Genomic DNA, 26,639 nt, shown 5'->3' on the forward strand with positions numbered 1-26,639 from the left:
ATTTATCACTCTTATCAAATTGTGCTCAAGTGATATATATTGAAAACTATTTAGCTTACTGTATTGAAAAACAACTATAGATTGCAAACAAAAATAGATTGCATACAGGATGTCCAAGTCTATCAATTTAGTGTATTCGCCTTCAATGTCAAAACATCTTTACTTAAATATTTTCTGATTGTCAATACATCCTTCCTCCCTTTATGTGGCAAGCTCATTTTCACCCATGTCTGTTTAGAAACAGCACAAGCAATACCAGGTGTATTTAGACACCCTGTTTCCATTCTGTAAAACAAACTCTTTGTACTGTCAAACAGCCCTCAAAACTAACTCATTACAAATATATCTCCTGTTTCCCTCTTTGTCTTTGGTCTAATCTGGGCTAATGTGGAATGCATATTCAGAGCCAAAAGAGTTTTGCTGAAGTAGACATTTTGTTTTCTTCTCAAACACCAAACGCCCAAAAAGCAGCTTGGTTTTTGTCTAACAATTAGCTAATTGATTATCACATGCCTCGGCCTTATCAGCAAACTGTTATTTTGTAAATGAATATGCAGGCATGATCTGCCTTTGTAGTACATTATTTGTTGACAAAATATGCAGACAGAGAGGAATACAAGTAGGTTTTCTGTTGCAGTGTCTAATTACATTTGCTCGCACCTATACAGAGACGGGAGTATTTATAGCTGAAATGTATTCACACTCCCCCGGTGAAATTGTATGCCAGGCATCTGTTTATGAAGTGGCTCTTTTACTCCCAGCATTCTGGAACGCTCTACAACGACCAGGGAGAATGAAGGCATAATCGCTCCTGTCTTTCGGATCTGCCGACTGATCTTTATGTGATCACTTTGACTTGTTTATGTGGTTTCTGCAGGATTTCTTATCGCCGCCACCATATTTCGAGGAGAAATAGATTGTGAGGGAGATGGACGGAAAAATGAAAGAGAATGAAAGGTCATCAGAAAATGAAGGATGGAGAGAGAGGGGAAAGGACAGAGGGAGAGAGAGATCATTTATCTGCTACACCTCTATGTAGATTCATTTGGAGTTGCAGTCCACTTGCCTTTTACCACAGCATACAGACAGACAGGCAAACAGACAGGCAGACAGACAGTCAGTGACTAACACTCAGCAGCAGTAGTACCTCACTGCGCACAGATAGTCTGATGTGTCTAATCGGCCCTGGCAGAACATTCTCTGCTTAATTTTAGGCATAATGACGGTGAGGGGGAAATGATACTTTAAAGAGAAGGGGAGAAAAAAGGGAAGGAGAAGGGGAGAGAAAAGGCTGTGGAAGGTGATTAGTTGTTCTGGCGGATCTTGGCAGTGGAGGAGGCTGGAACACTAATCCGTGCTTTGGTTGGAGACATTTTCGCGCAGTAGGTCCCTCTTTCCGCCCCCTCTCAATTTTAAGCCCCGTGTCAAGCTCAAGCTCCTCTCCAGCGCTCACTGCTCTCATTTCCTCTGCCTTTTGGCGAGCCCTGCTATTTATAAGAAATAATTTTTCTTCCTCTCTTTTATTTAATTCTTTCCCAGCGTGTTTGATTTTCTGCCCTGCTTAGGAAGGTGCCCAGATGAGTGGCAGGTGGCCAGAGGTTCTCTCTCCTCCTCCTTCTCCTCCTCTTCCTCTCCTCGCATGTCTTTTTCACTCCCAGAATTCTCAGCTGAGACGTGGCCTAGCTGCCTGACACTACCTGAGGAGACATGTAAACACACACACACACACAGCACAAGATGTGTCGATGGCTAGGGTGTTATTTCTACCAGAAACATGTAGACTTATTTCAACTATTTAGCATAACAAGTGTAGCAATGTGTTGTGCATTGGCAACATGCCCAGACAATAAGCCTAATATTTTGTATGATGGCATCATTTATCCAGTGCATTATTTGATTGTTTTGGCTGGTTGGTTTAATTGATCGCAGAGCTATTTTTTTTATCCATCAGCATCAGCATTCTATCTCATTTTAAAGCAGACATACAGTTATTTGGAATCTAAGTCACTGTATATAATTGCTTGGTGAACATATTCCTATTGCAGTACAATAAGGCTTTGTCTGTGTTTTAGGCACTGCTGTGTGTACAGTTGCTCTTTTTTACCCATAACCTCACACTCTGGCCTGTTGTTCAGCTGAGTTCAGCAGTATGCCTCAGATCAGAGCAGGGTATTTAAAAATGCAATCGCCCAAAAACACAAAAATAGATTTCCTCTTCTCCCCCGATGCAACCGCACTAGAAGTGTCTTCAAGCATATGTTTGAAGTCCTTTGTAGTGGAAGACATACGTTGGGCTTGTATTCATGCGCTATACAAATGTTCCTCTTATACAGTTTATTATCATCCAAAAGGCTATGATTGGTTTGTCTTTTGACCCTTCTGACTTGTGTGAAGTGAAACATACTTCTTGTTGGCATGATCTTTCTAATTCATATTTACAGAGGCATAAATATCATACCCTCCAAATATGCTAACCTCCCCTATTATTGTAATGGTGAGAGGTTAGCATGTCTTGGGGCTATGATATTTGTGCATCTTTAACTTTCTCATTATTCACGATTCATTCAGGACTATCCGGAATCAGGGTAGCATCCACATAAATGTAAAAGTTTTTAGAAACATATTATATTCTTATTTACAATAAAAAATTACTCCAGAATGACACAATACATTATTTACCATTCATTTTTATTGCGCACAAAATAACCTGAAACACAACCAAAACAAACAACAAATGCATCCAACAAGTTTGTAGCGTCACAAGCTTGGTATAATCATTGCGTGCTAGGAATATGGGACCAAATACTAAACTTTTGATTACTTTAATACACATATAAGTGGATTTGCATCCTTTTACTTTTGGTCCCCCAAAATGGGGGAACTATGTACAAAAAGTGCTGTAATTTTTAAACGGTTCACCAGATATGGATGAAAGTATCCTCAAGGCTGACTGTCTGCACTTTAACCTCATAGTTATTTTATCATTTCAAATCCAAAACAACAAACAAATTGTCACTGTCCCAATACCTTTGAAACTGACTATAAATGACCCAAACACATAGAATGTAGTATGTATAACATATTATTTACTTAAATGTAGATCTCAATAACGTATGAACAGCTAATTAAATAAAGTAAATCTAGTGTAGTGATGATTATTTGACTTATATGAAATGCATCAACTGTTGAAATACTTGCAGTTAAAAAAAAGAGGTTAAAGTTACATGATTTTGATTGTGTTTGCAATATTTATTTCTCAATCACTCTGTTTTTATTTTTCTCCGTCTTCCCTCCTTAACAGTTAGGAAAATTAATTACCCTGACCTTTGCATCGGCTGAGCAGCATGGGTCAAATTCCAATGTCCATTACGCTGCCGTTTTATTTCATTATAAAATATGTTCAACAGAATAACGAGAGCTTGGGGAATCTGTTTATAGATTTTAATTTTGTGGCTGAAAAAAAAGGAAAAACAATGTACGTCGAATAAACAGGCACCTGGTCAGAGGGGGACTGAACAAGGAAACGACTGAACTTTAAGACAAGTTGGAGTCCTACTTTTTTCTTCTCTAACATGAAGGAACTCACTCAAGCTGATGACCCAGAGAGCTGAGAGTGGAACAGACATGAACAGGAAGTAGGAGCTGGATGGTGGATAGCATTTCTTATAGGGGGATGATAGGGGAACATGGTGTGTGTGTCCTATACGTAAACAGACATGTAAGGATGCTAATTGTGCCACTTAGGGCCCCAGACTGTGTGCATTTACCTGGAAATAACATTTAGAGGCATCCCCCTGTACACAACAGCTGCCACTTTAGAGGTGTCAGGCTTTTTCAACTTCTCTGTCTATCTGATGAAAGCTATTAGGGTACAACCACTTCATTCAGATATGGGCAGTAGCTACACAGCCAACATTGTTCAAAGGCCTTAACCATAACGATCCATTAGACTCTGTCAGAATGTCAGTTCTGATACTGTAATGTACTGTGAATCGGTGTCCAATACTATGTGATGGATGCCCCACTTAGTTCTTTCTCCAGAACTGCAAACTGTCCCTTTTTAAGAATCTTTGCAAAAGTAAAGTCTTTCTTAATCCCCTCACCTTTGTCCAGTTGATAATGGTGCAGAGTGAATAATGTGCCCTGCTTCCACTAAAAGTAGTCATCTGATCCATGTTTCTCAGGACGTGATCTCTTAAAGCCGCTGCCACCGGTATCCTTGCCAGCCTCTGTCTCCATCAATCGCCCGGCTATGGGTGGAAGAGAGCAAGAGGGGGGCGATAAATGGAGTGAAAACTTTTAGAGGTGTGAGCTGTGTCGGCGGCCGGCTGGGGCGAGGGGGAAGAGTTGCTCTGCCTTCTCTAATGGGAGCGGGGCACTGATAGATATTGATAGAGATATTAATGAATGTTCGGGAGGGATGGCACCTAAAGCACTCCTCTAGTAATGCAGTGTGACAGTGTATTTGTACTAATAACCCCTAAAAGTGGTGATAAAATACTGTGGGCTCCTACTGGATCTGTGATGGATGTGGTGGGAGTAATTAAACTCCATTAGGCTGGGGGTTCACTTACCCAGGGACGAGTGTGTGTGTGTGTGTGTGTGTGTGTGTGTGTGTGTGTCGATCTGTCTGGGCCGGACATTCAGGCAGCCGGGAGGTAGACGGATGCATTAAAGCAGCATTATTCCCAGCCAGGCCATCCCAGGGAAAAGGGTACAGATGTGTGCGTGAGTCTGTGTGTGAAGGACTCATGAGTGCAAGTTGTCTCTATGACCTCTCAGATATTTGGCTCTTTTGTACTACCATGTTTCATCGCTGACCCCAAAAGAATGTGTTTACGTGTGTGTGTGTGCGCGTGTTGGTGTCAGTGTGTACAGTATACATGCCGAATGTTGCAGAGGAGGCATCTTCACACATACAGTAAGGGTTTTTGTGTTGACAGGTAAGCATACTTCAGTCTGTTTTCACCATGCTGAATGTCCCCCTGCAGGACCACTGCAGTGTTTAAATGCCAGGAGAGAAGCCCCAGGCTATACTATCTACCACACTCACTGGGAATATACTGCATGTTTTACTCTCTCTTCTCTTCTCTTCTCTTCTCTTCTCTTCTCTTCTCTTCTCTTCTCTTCTCTTCTCTTCTCTTCTCTTCTCTTCTCTTCTCTTCTCTTCTCTTCTCTTCTCTTCTCTTCTCTTCTCTTCTCTTCTCTTCTCTTCTCTTCTCTTCTCTTCTCTCTCTCTCTCTCTCTCTCTCTCTCTCTCTCTCTCTCTCTCTCTCTCTCTCTCTCTCTCTCTCTCTCTCTCTCTCTCTCTCTCTCTCTCTCTCTCTCTCTCTCTCTCTCTCTCTCTCTCTCTCTCTCTCTCTCTCTCTTGCACGCACCCACACACACACCATCTCAGGTGCTGGTCACAGCAGCATCCCCCTCCCCCTCCCCCTTCCCTGCTGTTTTAGTGAGCGTAGATTCCAGAGGACTGGCATCATGGTTGGCACCCAGGCCTGGGCTCTGGGCTCTGGCCTCTCTGCAAATGGCTGCGGTAATGACCCTCCTGGGAGGGCCCTGGTTGGACGGCTGAGCGAATGTGTCCAGGTGCTGCAACATAAGCATTTCATTAAATATTGAAGCCACCATTTGCAAGCTACTAGCAGCTCTAGTGGCGAGAAAAAAATCGCTTTTTGGCATTGGTCCAAAAGCGACTAAATGTAAGTGAGATAATTTTTTTTTACTTTTTCCCCGACTCTCTTGCTCTCTCTCTCTCGTGCTCTCTCTCTCTCTAATCACACTTTGCTTTTACTTTACCTTTCTTCTGCTAATTAGTTGCCTTGTTGAAAAGCATTGTGAGGGATATATTTGGGGCAATGCGGCTCTCATCTCCCTGTGTGTGCTGGTGATGGCTCGCAAATGTGCTGATTTATTCAGGGAAGCCATTTTCCTCTGATTCCAAAATACACAAACCATAAAGCACTGGCCCGCCATGACCCCACTACTCAAAACAGGGGAAAAGGACAGAGTTCTGTGTGGTTTGGGACACATTGACATTGCAATGTGCCTATACACATCAGAGTGGTCTCTCTATTCCTGTATTGAAATGCACAGTTCTGAAGCATGCACATAAGTCGATGGATTTTATTGGTGATGTTGATATTATTAATGCAATTAATATTATTAAAACACTAAATGTTAATCTAAAATCCTTGTTGTTTTACTCTACTCAGAGTGAGTAATGAATAAATTAGGGAGGCTAGACAGAGTGGATAAATAATTAGTCTCTAAAACCCGATCCTAGGCAACAGCGGTGACTAGGGTCTGGTTTGACTGATGGACTCTTTTGGCAACTTCGATAAGGAAAAGACTACTCTCCCAACAAATCACGAGGCAGACATGCCAGAAATGTGTGATTCTAAACTGAAGTTTGCAGGAAAAACTTTGCAGTGGTTTTTGTGAAGGTAGTTCATGCAAACTAGCCACTTGCGAAATGCGCTCATTAAAGGTTCTGATGTAGGCAGTGATGTACATTTGAAAATTGTGGGAGGCAACCCGGATTCCTAGAGAGACTAATAACTAATAGGCCTAGTAAATATTTTATTTTAGTTAAAAACAGTATAATTGACATAGACAGTACATTGTTTCAAGTTTCACGTTTTATTTGTCATATGTACAGGATACACTTGCCATTGAAATGCTTAGTTGCAGGTTCCTTCTCGACAATGCAATAACAATAAGAAATAATAAAATATAAGAATTTGAACATAAAGTAAATGGCTCAGTAGAATGGAATAAACATTTTAGCATAAGTATAATACAGGTAGGAACAATTTATAGTCCAATATTTACATGTGTTTTTGTGTGTGTGTGTGTGTGTGTGTGTGTATGTGTGTGTGTGTAAACAGCTGGATGTTACTCAGGCCCTTGGCTGATGGCTGCTCTTGGGACTGTGTTGACGTGTGCCTTCAGGTGCATACTGCTCTCCATTTCACGCATAACAGAGTTACCCCTCAGACACACACATGGCCAAGGAGAACAGGTGTGTGTGTGTGTGTATGTGTGTGCTTGCCTGTGTGTGTGAATCACTACAAGGACTTTTTGTGTGCGTATCTTCAGTGTTTCAAAGCCTTCAATCATGTTAATGCAAATCCAGCGCAAACTTCAGTGGATTGCGCGCTGTTCAGGCATTATACCCTATGAAATTTATTCACATTTATTAGCAGGCAAAGAATGGGCTCCAAATTTGCATCATCAAATTCATGAAAATGTATTTGATGCCCAAGAAGAAGCATGAAGCCAAAAAGTTACAACCGTTTAATTCTAACTACACACATTAACTACAACTCCTACTAGGTGTATATGACTATCTTTCGACAGCTTTCTGCAATGTGTCTTACTTCTTGAGTGTCAAATATTTTATAAAAGGCATCAGGTATGAGTAAATCAATACACAAATGTGAGTAGAATTGTATATGTATATATATATATATATTAAATGACAGCGTTTTCATGAATTTGATGATATAATCTTGAAGCCCATTCAAAAGACCTGGAACATGGGACCTGACATGACCCCGGGAATGTGACGTATGATGACGTCACTTTCACAGGGTATTAGAAGGGTGAAGTTAAGGGATGGTTTGGCCTTTTATTTCCATGGCAATTGCTAACCGTCCACTAGGGGCAATGTGAGTGCTTATGAACGTCTAGTAGGCTCGCGTCTCAGAACATTGCGGGTTCAATCCCAGTGCTAAGCACTCTTTTTGTAATTTTCATTTAAAAATGTTAACCCTAATCCAATCCCTAACTTTAACCAGTGAACGCCTACTTTAACCAGTGAATGCCTACATTTAATCCTAATGCCTAAACTTAACCAAAATCTCGGAATTATGTCTACATTTTTCGTTTAGGTTAGTTTCAGTTTCTTTTGCACAGTTTAACTGACAGCTAGCCGACAACACACTCTCTAAAACTTTGTAATTAAAAGGGAAACAAATTCCGTAATCACTGTTGCCTGCAGTAACAACAACTGTCTCTATTTTCATTGTGCAAATGTTAGCTACTTTTAGGCTAGTGCTTTAGATAAGTCCTTGATTTGATCAAAACAAAGGTATGACATGATACAGTAATTGCTTGATACAAACACATTAATGAGAATCTTGTATTTTGCTTGTCTGTGTGTGTGTCAATCACTCTAAGGAGTTCTGGGGGCTTATCTTCAGTTTTTCAATGTCTTTAGTCATGCCACTGCAAATCATAGCTACTTTTAGACTACTGCTTTAGATAATTCCTTGATTTCATAAAACAAAGGTTTGACATGTTACAGTAATTGCTTGATACAAATATGTTAATGAGAATCTTGAATATTGAAAATGATGATAAGCACTTCATTCTTATGTGGGCGGGGTTAATTTACATGAGCAATTTAGAATATTCTGTTAAATTATTCGTAGAGAATATAATACACATTTTCGTAAACCCCTCAGCCATCAACTGTATTTAAATCACATATGATTATGATTGATATTGCATGATTTTATTTTCGTTCTTATTGATAGGCATACTTTTTCATTTTCAAATTAAAGAATAATTATGCTGCATCATATATTTATTTGATTTGAATTATGTTCGGGGGCAAACCCCTATGAAGTTGCTATTAGTGGAGTTATAAATCACATACTTTTTTAGCAGTGTTTTGTAAGTATTACTCATAGCCCTATATAATGTACTACTGTATAGGCAATCATGTTCCTTCATTCCTCAGAAGGGATCAACAAATCCTGACTTTAGAGTGATACTAATATTATAAACGGTATGTTCATTCTGTTAACATTATGCATGTCTAAAATACAAAGGATATTTTGAGGCCTCCATCAACCAACAAATTGAAGCATACTTTATTTAGGTAATATGCGCTATCGTCATAAAATATGCATCAATCAAGTACGATGTAAAGAGAAAGGACAATGTATTGCTCTAAGGATTTATTCAATTTGACTCTGTAATTGCTTGCAATTCACATGCACATTATATTACAGTTTAGTGCATTTAACAAAGCTGGTCTGCAGATAATGGTAGGGCTATAGGGTGTACCGCTGGTCCCAAACGGGTCCTCTCAAGGTGGAACTCTACAAACAATTATGTTTTTTTTTGTGATTGATTATAAAGTTCCCTCAGTATTAAAATGAATAACAAGAATGTAGAAGATAATGATGAATTGGGTGGCTTGCTGAAGACTAGGCTGGTTATTTCCCCTCTGAAGATAAATGTTAATCTCTAGACCAAACTTAGATCTCTGACCTCATAGTAAGTCATTCTGAATTTGTGATAAAAGCTTGTATGAACAATATAACTGACATTGTATTCATGCGAACACTAAGAAATGGAAAGTGGCTGTAGGCATGCCAGTTTTACAGTGGGTGCAGCATTTCTGCAAAATCACTTGCAGCCATCAGAGTAATGCTTTGAAGGTGGCATAGCCATTCACTAGCTTAATATAATGGCCTTTGTGCTTTTATGACATTTGGTTAAGCCTTTTACTACTCATTTCTTCACAGTACCTACTCTACAGTACATACATGAACGCGTTTTTCGTCTACTTGGTGATCGGAGTACATTTTATTTTGAGTTTGGGCATGGAAGGTCTTATACCAAACCAATAATGCAGCTGTGAGTTCTTTGATGTTACATAGCCAATAGTACTCCACTAGACGTGCAGATTATCATACTCAACTGTTTAAATTATTGTATGTACAGTTGAAGTTGGAAATGTACATACACTTAGGTTGGAGTCATTAGAATTTGTTTTTCAACCACTCCACACATTTCTTGTTAACAAATTATAGTTTTGGCAAGTCGGTTAGGACATCTACTTTGTGCATGACACAAGTCATTTTTCCAACAATTGTTTACAGACAGATTATTTAACTTATAATTCACTGTATCACAAATCCAGTGGGTCAGAAGTTTACATACACTAAGTTGACTGTGCCTTTAAACAGCTTGGAAAATTCCAGAAAATGATGTCTGGTTCATCCTTGGGAGCAATTTCCAAACGCTTGATGGTACCACGTTCATCTGTACAAACAATAGTACGGAAGTATAAACACCATGGGACCACGCAGCCGTCATACCGCCCAGGAAGGAGACGCTTTCTGTCTCCTAGAGATGAACATACTTTGGTGGGAAAAGTGCAAATCAATCCCAGAACAACAGCAAAGGACCTTGTGAAGATTCTGGAGGAAACAGGTACAAAAGTATCTATATCCACAGTAAAACGAGTCCTATATCGACATAACCTGAAAGGCCGCTCAGCAAGGAAGAAGCCACTGCTCCAAAACCGCCGTAAAAAAGCCAGACTACGGTTTGCAACTGCACACAGGGACAAAGATCGTACTTTTTGGAGAAATGTCCTCTGATCTGATGAAACAAAAATAGAACTGTTTGGCCATAATGACCATCGTTATGTTTGGAGGAAAAAGGGGGATAGCTTGCAAGCCGAAGAACACCATCCCAACCGTGAAGCACAGGGGTGGCAGCATCATGCTGTGGGGGTGCTTTGCTGCAGGAGGGACTGGTGCACTTCACAAAATAGATGCCATCATGAAGAAGGAAAATTATGTGGATATATTGAAGCAACATCTCAAGACATCAGTCAGAAAGTAAAGCTTGGTCACAAATGGGTCTTCCAAATGGACAATGACCCCAAGCATACTTCCAAAGGTGTGGCAAAATGGCTTAAGGACAACAAAGTCAAGGTATTGGAGTGGCCATCACAAAGCCCTGACCTCAATCCTATAGAACATTTGTGGGCAGAACTGAAAAAGTGTGTGCGAGCAAGGAGGCCTACAAACCTGACTCAGTTACACCAGCTCTGTCAGGAGGAATGGGCCAACATTCACCCCACTTATTGTGGGAAGCTTGTGGAAGGCTACCCAAAACATTTGACCCAAGTTAAACATTTTAAAGGCAATGCTACCAAATTCTAATTGAGTGTATGTAAACTTCTGACTCACTGGGAATGTGATGAAAGAAATAAAAGCTGAAATAAATCCTTCTCTCTACTATTATTCTGAAATTTCACATTCTTAAAATAAAGTGGTGATCCTAACTGACCTAAGACATGGACTTTTTACTAGGATTAAATGTCAGGAATTGTGAAAGACTGAGTTTAAATGTATTTGGCTAAGGTGTATGTAAACTTCAGAATTCAACTGTATGTGTATACCCACCCATCATCTATTAAGTATGAAGGATACATCAAATACTTTCAACAGTTTAGATTTTGCCCTATTCTGTGTTCTTTCTTAAAGTACAGTGCTTTCATAAAGTATTCACACTTAATTTTTTCACATTTTGTTGTGTTACAGCCTGAATTTAAATTGAGATGTTGTGTCACTGGCCTACAAACAATACCCCATAATTTAAAGTGGATTTATGTTTTTACAAGTTTGTAAAAAATTAATAAAAAATGAAAAGCTGAAATGTTATGGGAAGCCTAAATACAGTGGGGAAAAAAAGTATTTTGTCAGCCACCAATTGTGCAAGTTCTCCCACTTAAAAAGATGAGAGAGGCCTGTAATTTTCATCATAGGTACACGTCAACTATGACAGACAAAATGAGAGAAAAACATCTAGAAAATCACATTGTAGGATTTTTTATGAATTTATTTGCAAATTATGGTGGAAAATAAGTATTTGGTCAATAAGAAAAGTTTCTCAATACTTTGTTATATACACTTTGTTGGCAATGACACAGGTCAAACGTTTTCTGTAAGTCTTCACAAGGTTTTCACAAACTGTTGCTGGTATTTTGGCCCATTCCTCCATGCAGATCTCCTCTAGAGCAGTGATGTTTTGGGGCTGTCGCTGGGCAACACAGACTTTCAACTCCCCTCCAAAGATTTTCTATGGGGTTGAGATCTGGAGACTGGCTAGGCCACTCCAGGACCTTGAAATGCTTCTTACGAAGCCACTCCTTCGTTGCCCGGGCGGTGTGTTTGGGATCATTGTCATGCTGAAAGACCCAGCCACGTTTCATCTTCAATGCCCTTGCTGATGGAAGGAGGTTTTCACTCAAAATCTCACGATACATGGCCCCATTCATTCTTTCCTCTACACGGATCAGTCGTCCTGGTCCCTTTGCAGAAAAACAGCCCCAAAGCATGATGTTTCCACCCCCATGCTTCACAGTAGGTATGGTGTTAAATAAATAAATAAATTGGCCATTTAGCAGACGCTCTTATCCAGAGCGACTTACAGGAGCAATTAGGGTTAAGTGCCTTGCTCAAGGACACATCGACAGATTTTTCACCTAGTCGGCTTGGGGATTAGAACCAGCGACCTTTCGGTTACTGGTACAACGCTCTTAACCACTAAGCTACCTGCCGCCCCTATGGATGCAACTCAGCAAACACGACGAGTTGAGTTTTTACCAAAAAGTTCTATTTTGGTTTCATCTGACCATATGACATTCTCCCAATCCTCTTCTGGATCATCCAATTGCACTCTAGCAAACTTCAGACGGGCCTGGACATGTACTGGCTTAAGCAGGGGGCCACGTCTGGCACTGCAGGATTTGAGTCCCTGGTGGCGTAGTGTGTTACTGATGGTAGGCTTTGTTACTTTGGTCCCAGCTCTCTGCAGGTCATTCACTAGGTCCCCCCGTGTGGTTCTGGGATTTTTGCTCACCGTTCTTGTGATCATTTTGACCCCACGGGGTGAGATCTTGCGTGGAGCCCCAGATCGAGGGAGATTATCAGTGGTCTTGTATGTCTTCCATTTCCTAATAATTGCTCCCACAGTTGATTTCTTCAAACCAAGCTGCTTACCTATTGCAGATTCAGTCTTCCCAGCCTGGTGCAGGTCTAGAATTTTGTTTCTGGTGTCCTTTGACAGCTCTTTGGTATTGGCCATAGTGGAGTTTGGAGTGTGACTGTTTGAGGTTGTGGACAGGTGTCTTTTATACTGATAACATGTTCAAACAGGTGCCATTAATACAGGTAACGAGTGGAGGACAGAGGAGCCAGAAATCTTGCTTGTTTGTAGGTGACCAAATACTTATTTTCCACCATCATTTGCAAATAAATTCATAAAAAATCCTTTATTAAATTACAGGCCTCTCTCATCTTTTTAAGTGGGAGAACTTGCACAATTGGTGGCTGACTAAATACTTTTTTTCCCTACTGTAAGTTCAGGAGTAAAAATGACACTTTGGATTGTCTATCAATACACCCATTCACTACAAAGATACAGGACTCCTTCCTAACTCAGTTACCAGAGAGGAAGGAAACTGCTCAGGGATTTCACCATGTGGCCAATGGTGACTTTAAAACAGTTTGCAATAAAGCACTAAAGTAAAACTGCAAAAAAAGAAATAAAAGAAATAAATTAACTTCATGTCCTTAATACAAAGCATTATGTTTTGGGCAAATCCAACACAACACTGAGTACATCTTCATATTTTTAAAGCATGGTGGTGGATGCATCATGTTATGGGTATGCTTGTCATCGGCAAGGACTAGGAAGTTTTTTTAGTATAATCTGGTTCAGTGTGGTTTCCAACAGACACTGGGAGACAAATTCACCATTCAACAGGACAATAACTTAAAACACAAGGCCAAATATACACTGGAGTTGCTTACCAATATGACTTTGATGTTCCTGAGTGGCCTAGTTACAGTTTTGGCTTAAATCGGCTTGAGAATATATGGCAAGACTTGAAAATGGTTGTCTAGCAATGATCAACAACTAAATTGACAGAGCTTGGATAATTTTAAAAATAGAAATGTGCAAATATTGTACAATCCAGGTGTGAAAAGCTCTTAGAGATTTACCTAGAAAGACTCACAGCTGTAATCGCTGCCAAAGGTGATTCTAACATGTATTTACTCAGGGGGTTGAATACTTATCTAATGAAGATATTAGTGTTTTATTTTTCAATACATTTGAAAAAATGTCTAAAAACATGTTTTCACTTTGTAATTATGGGGTATTGTGTGTAGATGGGTGAGATATTTTATTTATTTAATAAATTTTGAATTCAGGCTGTAACACAACAACATGTGGAATACATTAAGGGGTATGAATACTTTATGAAAGCACTGTAACGATCCAATGTTTCCAGATTCCTATAATTAATTACAATCTGAGTGTAACAGTTTTCCTTCCAAAAAAGGCAGCTTTTCTGTTTTTGATTGGTATGTGCATACCCCAACAACAGAATGATGTGAAAGTATTCTGGTCATTAAAAGTATTCATGCAAGTAGACTGCTGATTGGCCAGCTCAGCCAATGAGCAAACATGATATCATGTTCTATGAGGAAATAGTAAAAAAAAATGTAAACGGTCTGTTTGAGATACAAGTTTAAGGTGGGGTTTTTTAAGTGCTTTTTTTTTCTCCAATGTATGCTTTGGCCACAAATATGAGTATAGAATAAGTCAACACCATTATCTGGGTATGAGTTAACAGAATATGAACTTTTATAAGTGAGAGTTTCAATGGACAGTTACTTTACTTGAAGTGTGTCCTGTTTCACATTCTGTCTCTATGAAGTACCAGGATCTAGTGTGAGATGGGGCTGATTCTGGAGAAGCCTCCTCCTACTCTCTCTCCTCCTTTCACTCCTCCTCTTCCTCTTCCTCTTCCTCTTCCTCCTCCTATGTCTGACTCGTATAACTGACTGTTTACTGAGTGCTTTCCTTTTTTCCCGTAGTGTCCCCTCTTTTTCCTGCTGTAAGTATATAATTTTAATTAGGAACGTTGACAGGTCCAGCACATGATCCACAGCCGTGCATCCATCACCAGAGAGAGAGCGAGAGAGAAAGAAAGAAGAGAGAGAGAGAGAGAGAGAGAGAGAGCTGCTGAGCTGTAGATCTGTAGCCTCTCTCCCTCCATCCTCCCTCTCTCTATCCTCTCCTGACGCGTGAACCGCAGGTGAGCAGCAGGTGCCATATTACTGTGTACAGAAAAGCAATTAGGAAGCATATTGGATGAATGAGGAGTGCATTAATATTAGCAAGTGCATTTGTCTGTTGGTTTGATGCAAGTCCTTTTCTTTTCTTTCTGCAACATTAAGATTGTGGCGCTCATAAATTCTCTGCTTAAACCACCATCTGCTCCCCTGTCAGGTCACACTGACACACTGGGGGGAGGAGAGAGGAGAGAAAATGCATTTGTTCTCTCCCTTTCTTTCTTTTTCACACGCAATGACTCGGTATTTGGATTTATGGAGATGTTGGACACAGACTTAGTGACAGTGTTCTTAAATCTAGCTCACTCCTTTTGTCCATTTCCATACCTTTTGTTACTGACACATGCGCAGAGGCATTGATATTCATTGTCTTTAGCATAGACATATATCTAGCACATGTACTGTACCTAGTAAATCAGGAAGTGACAATAACTCATAATATGTTAGGGGGTTGGTTGACTCATGACTTCGAGTGCTTGGAACACTGTTCTGGAATGGCGTACCAACATTATCCACCTCTCCACCCATCTCAGCCCATTGTATATAATTTGGCTGTTTATGTGATAGGGGCAGCAGCTACAGCATTGCACTGCATAAACCAATTATGAGATGCATTGTGTGATAGTATTTTTAGCCCGGGATGGTTTCTCTCCTCCTGGCTGGCTCCTGCATTACGGCCATCCTCTTGAGGGCAATCGTCTCAGTGTCATGGTGGCGGCTTAATGACAACGCATCCAAACTGTTACCGCAAGATTACTGTCACCGCTGTCACTGTGATGATGCCCCGCGGGCAATAAGGGGGTGGGATCGGGGGTCGAAGAGGAAAAGGGAGAGGGGGGGATGAGAGCACCTCCACCCCCGTAGTGATTAGCTAGCCTGCAGCGAGCACTAAGCATTCTAATCTACCACTGGTGAGGGGTGGGCAACCTGGAAGGAGGGCACAGAGGCTCCCAGACCTGTTCTTTGTTTCATTTTCTATATCAGTCCCTGCTGTCTGACTGAAATCGCAGATCCAAAATGAATCCTCCTCAGATTCTGTTCTCTCAGGGGCTGGTCCAAAATGAATCCTCCTCAGATTCTGTTCTCTCAGGGGCTGATCCAAAATGAATCCTCCTCAGATTCTATTCTCTCAGGGGCTTGTCCAAAATGGATCCTCACCAGTAGTTTCTCTGGAAGCCACTCATCTGGATGTCATCACAGGCATATGGGCACCATATTGTGTATGCATGTACTGTGTCTATTGTGACTGGTGCTGTGTGGTTTGACAGTTTGGAGCAGTGGCTCTGAGGTGTTGTGATATCAGCACTTTCACACTGAGAAACCATCGCCTCTGAGACTCCCCCTGGAGCACATACTGTTAACACCCACTCTCTCTCTCTATCACACACACACACACACACACACACACACACACACACACACACACACACACACACACACACCATGATTTTCCTCAGGCCTTTTCCATGATTGGGCCCATTAAACAGGTCCCAACACTGGTCTTCCATTCCAGACACTGTGACTTCTCCCTCTGCTCTTCCCCCATTACTCTTCCTCTGTGCAGCCCTTTGGAGGATCGTTCCTAAGCATCTCCCGTGCCAGGTTTGTCAGCCAGCAGAGATTTAACGGCCTTGTCAGTAGCTGCTGTCCTAATCTGTCTAGCAGACTCTGGCCCCCAGATTAAAGATCAGGAGATTTGAAGTGGGCAGGGAGAGCGAGAAAATAAAGAAAAAGAGAAGTTGGAGTCCTTGTGCCAACATTCCTTTATAAATAAGCATGTTTAATGTGGCTAGTCCCTAAGCAGACCTCCCCGCTAGATGTTTATGGCTGGAAAGCTGCAGCAGCCGTTCCTTTCAAAGGGGAAGGCAGACTTGGCACATTCTGCACCTAGTGTTCTGAATTAGCCAGTGCCTTTTTCTTCCTCCTCGCTTTTCCTTTTATTTGTTCTTTTTGGGGGTGATAGCTCGCGGCTTGCCTTAAAATAGGCTTATTTATGAAAGCTCTACTGTGCAGCCCTGTTCTTTTGTGCACGTGTATGTGTGTGTTTGTCCCTGTGTGTATGTGTGCATGTTTTTGTTTATTTGCGGGTTTGTTGGAGAGAGACAGACACAGGTTAGAATGATGTGCTTCTGCTTGTGTAGGTGTGTTCTGCATTTGAGTGTGATCCATTGGGGGTGAATGTACAGTATAAATGTTTGCACAGTTCTTTCCTCACAGTCACTATTACCCAGAAGTTTTCTTCCATCATTCAACAGGTTAGAAGCTGATACACCAGACTGTATTTTACTGTGTAATCCTGTCTCATTGTTATTCCAGACTGCTAGCAGAGCTGAGTGTTTCCCCCGTAGCTCCAGTCATTAACAGCTCTAGAAGCTCTCTTAAGAGCACTTGCTAATTGCTCTCAGTCACAACTATCCGATGGGCTCGGCTATTACGCCTGATCTTGGGGGCCAGGCAATAATAATCTACACCCGATTCGCCAGGCTGACCTGTGCTCTAACACTGTGAAGATATCACACAACCAACGGGGAGAGCTCTAAGCTGAATAACCAGTGCCCTTCTCTAGATATAGACATACAGAAGTAAAACAATGGCTTGCACTGACCTGAGATTGAATTTTCCAACAATACATCCAACGTTTGATATTCTATCTGGGTTCCATCTGGGTTCCTCCTTTTTTGTACTCTGGATCCTATTACCGACCCAAATGACATGCAGGGGACTAGATGGGCAGTGTGGTGTAGTTTGGGTGACAAGGGATCAGTAGACCAGCACAAAGCAGGGAGCTGTTATTATACATCTGGGAGTGGAATAGTGGGCTTCTGTAGGTGAAGGTTGTTTGTATTTTTTCTTCTTCCACCCAATCGGTAGTATGATGACAAAAACACTTGCACACACATGCATACAATAACCTGAGAAAGGCATCTCATAGCACTCCACAGCAAGGTCACAGCTATCACTTTTCTTTAATCTCTCTCTCTCTCTCTCTCTCTCTCTCTCTCTCTCTCTCTCTCTCTCTCTCTCTCTCTCTCTCTCGCTTTCTCTCTTTCTCTTTCTCTCTTTCTCTTTCTCTCGCTCTCTCTCTCTCTAAGCTCTCTCGCTCTTTCCTACTCTCGCTCTCTCTCTCTTTCTCTCTCTCTCTCTCTCTCTCTCGCTCTCTCGCTTTCTCTCTCCTACTCTCTCTTTCTCTCTCTCTCTCTCTCTCTCTCTCTCTCTCTCTCTCTCTCTCTCTCTCTCTCTCTTTCTCTCTCTCTCACTCTCTCTCTTTCCTACTCTCGCTTACTCTCTTTCTCTCTCTCTCTTGCTCTCTCTCTCTCTCTCTCTCTCTCTCTCTCTCTCTTTCTCTTTCTCTCTCTCTCTCTCTCTCTCTCTCTCTCTCTCTCTTTCTCTCTTTCTCTCTTTCTCTCTTTCTCTTTCTCGCTCTTGCTCGCACTCTGTCTCTGTCTCTCTCGTTCTCTCTCACAGGCATACATGGACACAGCCTTGCCGGCCTGTGAGCCATGAAATATATAATTTTCTTCAAATGCACCTTTTGGACTAGTTTGTCTATATCCTCGCTGCCCTTTTCCAATATGAGCCGGCGACTCTCCCTGTCGCTTTGACGTTCTCCGTCTTTCACAAATCACACGGCAGCAGGGCTGTGATCTGAGAGGGACAATTTGCCAGCGGTATGCATGAGTAAGCAGGGAATTCACCATCCATTAGACTGACCAGAGAGAGGGAGAGAGAGAGAGAAGAGAGATGGATATACAGAGTAAAGGAGAGAGAGCATCACGTTGCTACCTGCTTTCTTGCTTTTGACGGCCCACTAACATTTTATACCACACAAATATCCATGATTCCTGTGAGCCTGCAGTATGTGTATGAGTTTGTATGTGAGGCCTGTTCATTACCTTTCCCTCTCACCTCTCTCATTGATAGAAGGACTTTATTCCTGTGTGTGCAGGAACTCTTTCCATGTGAAGGTCGTTTCTTCCTGGCCCCTGAGCTCAGAGTGGTGTAGCAGACAGGCTTTTACACATCTGTGTTTCTGCTAGGTGTGTGTGTGTGTGGTGTGTGTGTGTGTGCGTGTGTTTGAGAGAGACAGAAATAGTTTTCTTTTGAGAAAGATAGTGAGTTTTGCAGAGCACATGAAACCCCTGAGTGGTCCCACATCCTCAATGAAGGAGAGTGTAGATTCTCCCTCTCTCCCTTTAAAACTCACACCTGACCAAAGCAGTCTACTAATAGCACAACAGCGCTACAGGCCAATGAGATTAATAGTTATCACTACCGGCTGTGTTCCAATAGTCTTTGAAATCCTTCTTTCCTCGTCTTCTCTCCTTAACTATGACTGAGCCGCCTGCGCATTACAGTACCATGATATTGCAGTATACTGTGTTCTCTCTCTTTATCACTCCACCCCACCAACCTGCCTCAGCCTGTGATATTTCCCTTTTTAGCTGTGTTATTTCAATCTAATAGACACCTACTGGAGTTACTAGCAGGTATCCTTAAGCTATGGTATTCTCACACACACAGAGAAACACACTTACAAAAGAAACACACTTACACAAGAAACACACTTACACAAGAAACACACACAGAAGAAACACACACAGAAGAAACACACACAGAAGCGCAAACACGTTGCCACACACAACACATGCACACAGATACAGACATACTTTTAGAGATATGTAGACATATTACATTGACACGTGCACACACACGCAAGCACACACACACACCTAGTGGAGTGTTGCTCTTATGCCCCTCAGCCACAGCCCATTTGGGAGGGAGCCGTTTTCCAGTAAACTAACCTTGATCAATACCCTACCATGGACCCTGCAAACCCCACTGTTCCCTCTGCCTCTGGATTTCAATACCACACCTCTTTGAATGCTTTAGCCACAGGCCAATAGTGTGTGTGTTTGTGTGTGTTTGTGTGTGTTTGTGTGTGTGTGTGTGTGTGTAGGTGGCTGGCTGTGGCTGGCTGTGGGGTCCAGCATATGCAGGTCTAACTGGCCCTCTGAACTCAGTCTGTGAAGAAAAATGAAAGCCACTGGGCATAAGCAGAGGACACCATGTCATTTACCTGGGTTTTGTATTTTGTATGTTTAGTTAGGCAAGAGGGACTTCAACACACACATGCACGCACACACACACACACACACACACAAAAAAACACACCCTGACATGCCAACTCACTATTGCCTCAAACACACACCTTTGCTCCCTCGCCTCAAACACACTTCAAAGGTTTCATATTTTTGGAAGCGATATACCGGCGATAGTATTCCCCTGTTTCAAGGGCCTAATCGTTCTCTTCATGTGCCCTTTCATGCCTCCTGCCTCTGCGTAGGCCCCTTTGTGTTTCAAACCCACCAGTTAACATCCAGCAGAACACTATCAAAACAACCTTTGGCTCTCAAAGGTATCTACTTTATACAATACTCTTTACATATGCTGTGTATTTAGCCTTTTTCTGGAGCTCTGCCATTGAAACAAAGCTTTTGAAAAATTTTACAGGGATGCGGTCAACATAAATTATAATCACAGATAGTTCCTTGCAGCTACATGAGGCACTGTCTTCGTCTTGAATAAACTAGAGTCAATTATGAATGGAATCTTCTTCTTGTGACAACACTTTATATGTGTTTTGTGTCTATGAATGTATTTCTGTATGTGGGTTTGTACTGTCTGTATGTGCTTTTACTGCATGTTACGGTTTCCTGTAGGTGAATTTGTGTTTTGGTCCTGTATGGATAGCATTTGTTTGCATACTGTAAGCGTGTGTGTGTGTGTGTGTGAGTGTGTGTGTGTGTGTGTGTGTGTGTGTGTGAGTGTGAGGAGGTAAGTGCAGCTGATCCAGATGTGTTTAAGTGGGTCAGGGGAAGCCCACAGCCCCATGCAGGGGTTATGGGTAGACGGCGGGGCACTGTGGGGGATGGTGTGAGCGTGTGTGTGTAGAGGAGGGGATGACACGAGGGCAGCGCCCTGATTACACTCCGATTGGGAGTGGGAATTCAGCCTCCCGCCCTATCTGCCCTCTCCCATCCCTCCTCTCCTCCCTCTCTACCTCCCAGTCCTATGCTTCTACTACCATGATGTTTAATCACCACACTACCACTACCATAACAAGGGTGCTAACACAGAATCACAGCATTCTATACTTTACATATCCTTACAGTACTAGTCAAAAGTTTGGACACACCTATTCATTCAAGGGTTTTTCTTTATTTTTACTATTTTCTACATTGTAGAATAATAGTGAAGACATCAAAACTATGAAATAACACATATGGAATCATTTAGTAACCAAAAAAGTTTAAAACAAATCAAAATATATTTTATATTTGAGATTCTTCAATTAACCACCCTTCGTCTTGAAAACAGCTTTGCACACTCTTGGCATCTCTCTCAACCAGCTTCACCTGGAATGCTTTTCCAACAGTCTTGAAGGCGTTCCCACATATGCTGAGCACTTGTTGGCTGCTTTTCCTTCACTCTGCCGTCCGACTCATCCCAAACCATCTTAATTGGTCATCTGAAGCAGTACTCCATTACTCTCCTTCTTTGTAAAATAGCCCTTACGCAGCCTGGAGGTGTGTTGGGTCATTGTCCTGTTGAAAAACAAATGATAGTCCCACTAAGCCCAAACCAGATGGGATGGTGTATCGCTGCAGAATGCTGTGGTAGCCATGCTGGTTAAGTGTGCCTTGAATTCTAAATAAATCACAGACAGTGTCACCAGCAAAGCACCCCCACACCATAACACCTCCTCCTCCATGCTTTACGGTGGGAACTATTTGTCTGTGACTTGAACTCTGTTAAGCATTTATTTGGGCTGCAATTCTGAGGCTGGTAACTGTAATGAACTTATCCTCTGCAGCAGAGGTAACTCTGGCTCTTCCTTTCCTGAGAGCCAGTTTCATCATAGCGCTTGATGGTTTTTGCGACTGCACTTGAAGAAATTTTCCGGATTGACTATCCTTCATGTCTTAAAGTAATAATGGACTGTCGTTTCTCTTTGCTTATTTGAGCTGTTCTTGCCATAATATGGACTTTGTCTTTTACCAAATAGGGATATCTTCTGTATACTCCCCCCTACCGAGTCACAACACAACTGATTGGCTCAAACGCATTAAGAAGGAAAGAAATTCCACAAATTAACTTTAAACCAGGCACACCTGTTAATTTAAATGCATTCCAGGTGACTACCTTATGAATCTGGTTGAGAGAATGCCAACAGTGTGCAAAGCTGTCATCAAGGCAAAGGGTGGCTAATTGAAGAATCTCAAATATAAAATATATTTTGATTTGTTTAATACTTTTTTGGTTGCTACATGATTCCATATGTGTTATTTCGTAGTTTTGATTACTTCACTATTATTATACAATGTAAAAAATAGTAAAAATAAAGAAAAACCCTTGAATGAGTAGGTGTCTCCGAACTTTTGAATGGTAGTGTATGTCATCATCATTGTTTCTGTATGGTAATGTCTTTGTAGGATATCCCCCCTCATAGAAATAACATTACTGAATATTAAAGTATTACTCATTCAAATGAACAGTCTTTTGCATGATTTTTCGAAGCAGGATTATGAACTAATCTCTCCCCCACTCTTTCTCTGGGTCTCTCCCCACTGTTGGCTGAACTGGGCCACGACACCTGAGCTGGTAGGACTGGGAGAAGAGATGGGACAGGGCGGCTCCACTGACTGGAGGAGTGCCAACTGGTCTCAAACAGGTAGGGAGCCGTGCCAAGTGTATGTGCCAGTGTCCGTCGTGCCGGCTGACGTTCATCGTCTGTTGGCTTCCATCAAGGCCTCTCTCTCTCGCTCTGATCTGAAATGGAGATGATTCTATTGGGCCTCTGGTAAAGGGTGGGCAGGCCCTATACAAAGTCATTACCTTGGTGAAAAATGCCCATCCGATCTCGAATTAGGGTGGCTAAGAGTGAACTGGAGTGTTACGGGTGGGCAGCGAGTGGCCGCAGCAGACACACATCTGCATTGGACTGTTGGTTGTAATTAGGTTAAAATGTTGTTGTGTGTCTGTGCATGAGTTTTCATGTGTGCATATGCATCAACTCCCCTACGCTCATCCCTTTGGTATTGTGATACAATAATGGATCTATGATTTTATTTTGATTTGGGTCCAAACTAGTTCAGGTGTGAGCATACACACCAAAAACAATCTCCCAAACTCTGGAGGTTAAAAGCTGTAGATCACACCTGGCCTACACACTATATGCAGTCTACACAGAGTGTACAAAACATTAAGAACACCTGCTCTTTCCATGACATAGACTGACAAGGTGAAAGCTATGATCCCTTATTGATGTCACTTGTTACATCCACTTCAATCAGTGTAGATGAAGGGGAGTTTAAAGAAGGATTTTTAAGCCTTGAGACAATTTAGACATGGATTGTGTATGTGTGCCATTCAGAATGGGCAAGACACAAGATTTAAGTGCCTTTTGAATGGGGTATGGCAGTAGATGCTAGGCACACCTATTTGTGTCAAGAACTGCAACGCTGCTGGCTTTTCACGCTCAACAGTTTCCACCACCCAAAGGACATCCAGCCAACTTGACAACTGTGGGAAGCATTGGAGTCATCATGGACCAGCATCCCTGTTGAACGCTTTCAGTGAATATGCTTTGCAAAGAGACATGGGGACAGTAGTAGGACCAAGTATGTGTATGGGAGAAAATGATATGATACCTAGCTGGGAAACTGAGAGGTACAGGTAGTAGCAGGCCTAAGGGACTGAAAATAATTCTGTCTAGAAGACAAAGCGAGAAAGACAGGTAGGCCTATAAGGAGACAAAGTGAGAAGGACAAGTACAGTAGCTGGCTGTGGACCGCTTGAAAGAGACAGGTGGCTACTGTAGCTGGCTCGGGGAATGAGAGGAAGAGTTACAGTAATGTAACTGATCTCATGCTTTTCAACACGACTGTCTTGCCAAACGGCCCTGCGGCTACAGACTGTAGTGTGTGTACGGCCCAGCCTCGCCAAGCTGTTCCCACAGCCCAGAGGTCAAAGGACATGCTCAGAGTGGGCGCCAGGCAGAGACCAGCCAGACAGCCGACCTGGACACACACACTCACACACACACTGCCGGCCAAGGCTGGGCCTGCCAAGTCCAACATGCCGTTGGCCAGACGGTGGGCATGAAGAGGTTAGCCCTGGCATGGCCGCCAAACGCTGTCCGAGGAGGGAAGACTTGGCAGGACTGTTGTGCCCAAACATCCTCAGGCTGAGGTTAACTGGATTGAAACAGAACATAAGTGAGGCCCCGTGTAGCTCAGTTGGTAGAGCATGGCGCTTGCAACGCCAGGGTTGTGGGTTCGTTTACCACGGGGGGCCAGTATGAAAATGTATGCACTCACTAACTGTTAGTCGCTCTGGATAAGAGCGTCTGCTAAATGACTAAAATGTAAAAATATAAATAAGTGTGTGTGTTTGTGTCTGTATACAGATAGGGTCTTGATTTGTTTACCCAGGGGTCTATGGGGTTTATACTGGCTGTCTGTTTGCTAGCTAGCGGTTGGCTAACCATTGTTATAGCCATTGCCTGTTGGTTATCCCTTCCCAGCAGTCCCTCTCTTTGATCCACTGACCCCACTCTGACCACATGGCTATCATCGCCCATGCCAACCCCCCCGGCACGCCCCTGTTCCACTTTGGTGCCAGTCCAGGGCCCTGAGGTAAGATGGCAGGGGCTGTGGTTTGTAGAGTGGCAGCCAGCATGTGGCGTGCTACCACTCAGGATACACAGGCGCTGTGTCCAGGGGCTGGGTTACACACACACGCGCACACACATCACACACAGACCCTGTCCAGGCCAAACATAAGCTACAGCCAAGCACAATCAAAGGCTATGTGATAAACACACACTATAGCCAAACACTGACTATAGCCAGGTGCATCCGCTATACCACTATGTGGCCAAAAGCATCTGCAGTACAATACCACTTCAGGGGATCCCAGACCCTATTTCACTGGAAAATCCATTGGGAAAAATAAGTTGGACAATCAAATATTACACAGTGCTTAACACCTCCTTTTCAATCGCTAGCCTTTCAATTCTCTGTGAATTCTAATTGCAACTGTAGCACCATACCGCCACTGGTCTTTTTAAATGACTTCTTCTGCAGATTGAAACGCATGAAATCCACGGCGGAGCTGAAATGACTTCACGAAGGTTCCCATTAAATAACAGCCAGCTAATTGCTTTGTCCTCCCTTTTGTCCTGCCGCTGTGCTTGCTATCCCAACCCGCCTCTTTCATATGTCTTACAGTAATGAGAAAAGCAAAGCCCAGCACCTGCAGACTGTAATTAAACATATAAATTCTCCCCATGTGGAATTATTTGTGGTCACCCATTGATTTATAAGGCTCCCTAAATTGCAATGTTGAGCTTATTTTCGTTTGCCTCTGAAAGGAACTAAAAGGGAAAGTCATTCATCAGAGGTCTTGGCCAGAGTTAAGCTCCTCTAAAACTTGGCCCGGTCGAAAGTGGAGTTTTCTCATTTGTTTCTGTCTATGCTGCTGTCCTGTTAAATCTCAGAAACGTCTCTGGTTGGATTGGTCCACTAAAGGTTGGCTAGGTAAGGCAGTGAAGTTGGAAACTATCAAAATTATCTTTAAAGGCCCGATGCTGTCAACATTTGTTTTTCTCCTGTGTTTTGTATCATATTGTAAATAAGCTGATGAAACTAACACTGTAAAAGTGTGAACACATTTGAAATCAGTGCTATTTCTTGATAGTTGCTGGTTGAAAATACAATCTACACAGGACGTTCTACTCAGCAGGTTTGCATGGGCAGGAGTATCGGCTTTCCATGTTGTCATCACCATACAACAACCTGGTTAATAGACCAAAACCAAAGAGAGTTCCAAGCCTCTCTGTCAATAACAGATTTGTTTTCAGTTTTCCACTCCTCACTCAGGTGTCCCTGACAGTCTTAACACAATTCTTGCTTAAGAAAGTTTCTGTTAAAAAACAATTTTGCCCGTTTTAATATAAATCTATTACAGTAAGGTACTTAATTGTCATTGAAATCAATGATTTGAAATTGATTTTAAAAAATAAAAAAACGCTGCATTGGGCCTTTAAGTAAATTTTTATCAGATTGATCAGACTGTAAGTTCTAACACTTCATTGAAATGGTAAAATGATTAGTTACACGCTCACCCCAATCAGTCAAATACAGAAGACATTGGATTTGATCATTCAGACATTTGTTGTAATATTCTTCTCTGCTTTCAAACATATACTGTACAGACCACACACGTTTATTTTAATATCTGGTAACTTTTTCCCTGACAAGGTGTGTCTTTTAGGATTATTGGCTTCGTCACTTTGGGGTCATTGGCTTTGGTCCATATTTTTGAAGGGTAGGACCCACAGTGTTGATTGATGAGGTAGCCGTGATAATGCCTGAACAACTCTCTCACCTGGGAGAGCATGTGACTATCTGAATGCCACTCATCGAGTTGTTTATAATTTATTACACTGGTGGGATTATTAACTGATACAATCTTAACGATACAGGGTAACAGTGGGGAGTTGGTTGAATGTGTGTGTTTGTGTGTATATGTGTGTGTGCGTGCATGAGCGTGCATGTGTCAGGGCCATGTATAATTAAATTGAAATGAGACATTAGCATTTTGGGTATTTTCTTTGTTAAT

The 26,639-nt window shown here is 42.0% G+C and overlaps 1 long non-coding RNA gene across 1 annotated transcript in view; it reads left to right on the forward strand.

Moving 5' to 3' along the window:
• The first annotated feature begins 22,609 nt into the window (after positions 1 to 22,609).
• LOC121583009 overlaps positions 22,610 to 26,639 on the forward strand; it is a 73,245-nt gene continuing 69,215 nt past the window's right edge. Inside the window, exon 1 of the long non-coding RNA XR_006003429.2 lies at positions 22,610 to 22,686. This is a non-coding gene — a long non-coding RNA (uncharacterized LOC121583009). The remainder of the gene's footprint in view (positions 22,687 to 26,639) is intronic.

This window comes from Coregonus clupeaformis, chromosome 1 (genome assembly GCF_020615455.1).
Source record: "Coregonus clupeaformis isolate EN_2021a chromosome 1, ASM2061545v1, whole genome shotgun sequence".
Lineage (NCBI taxonomy): Eukaryota > Metazoa > Chordata > Actinopteri > Salmoniformes > Salmonidae > Coregonus > Coregonus clupeaformis.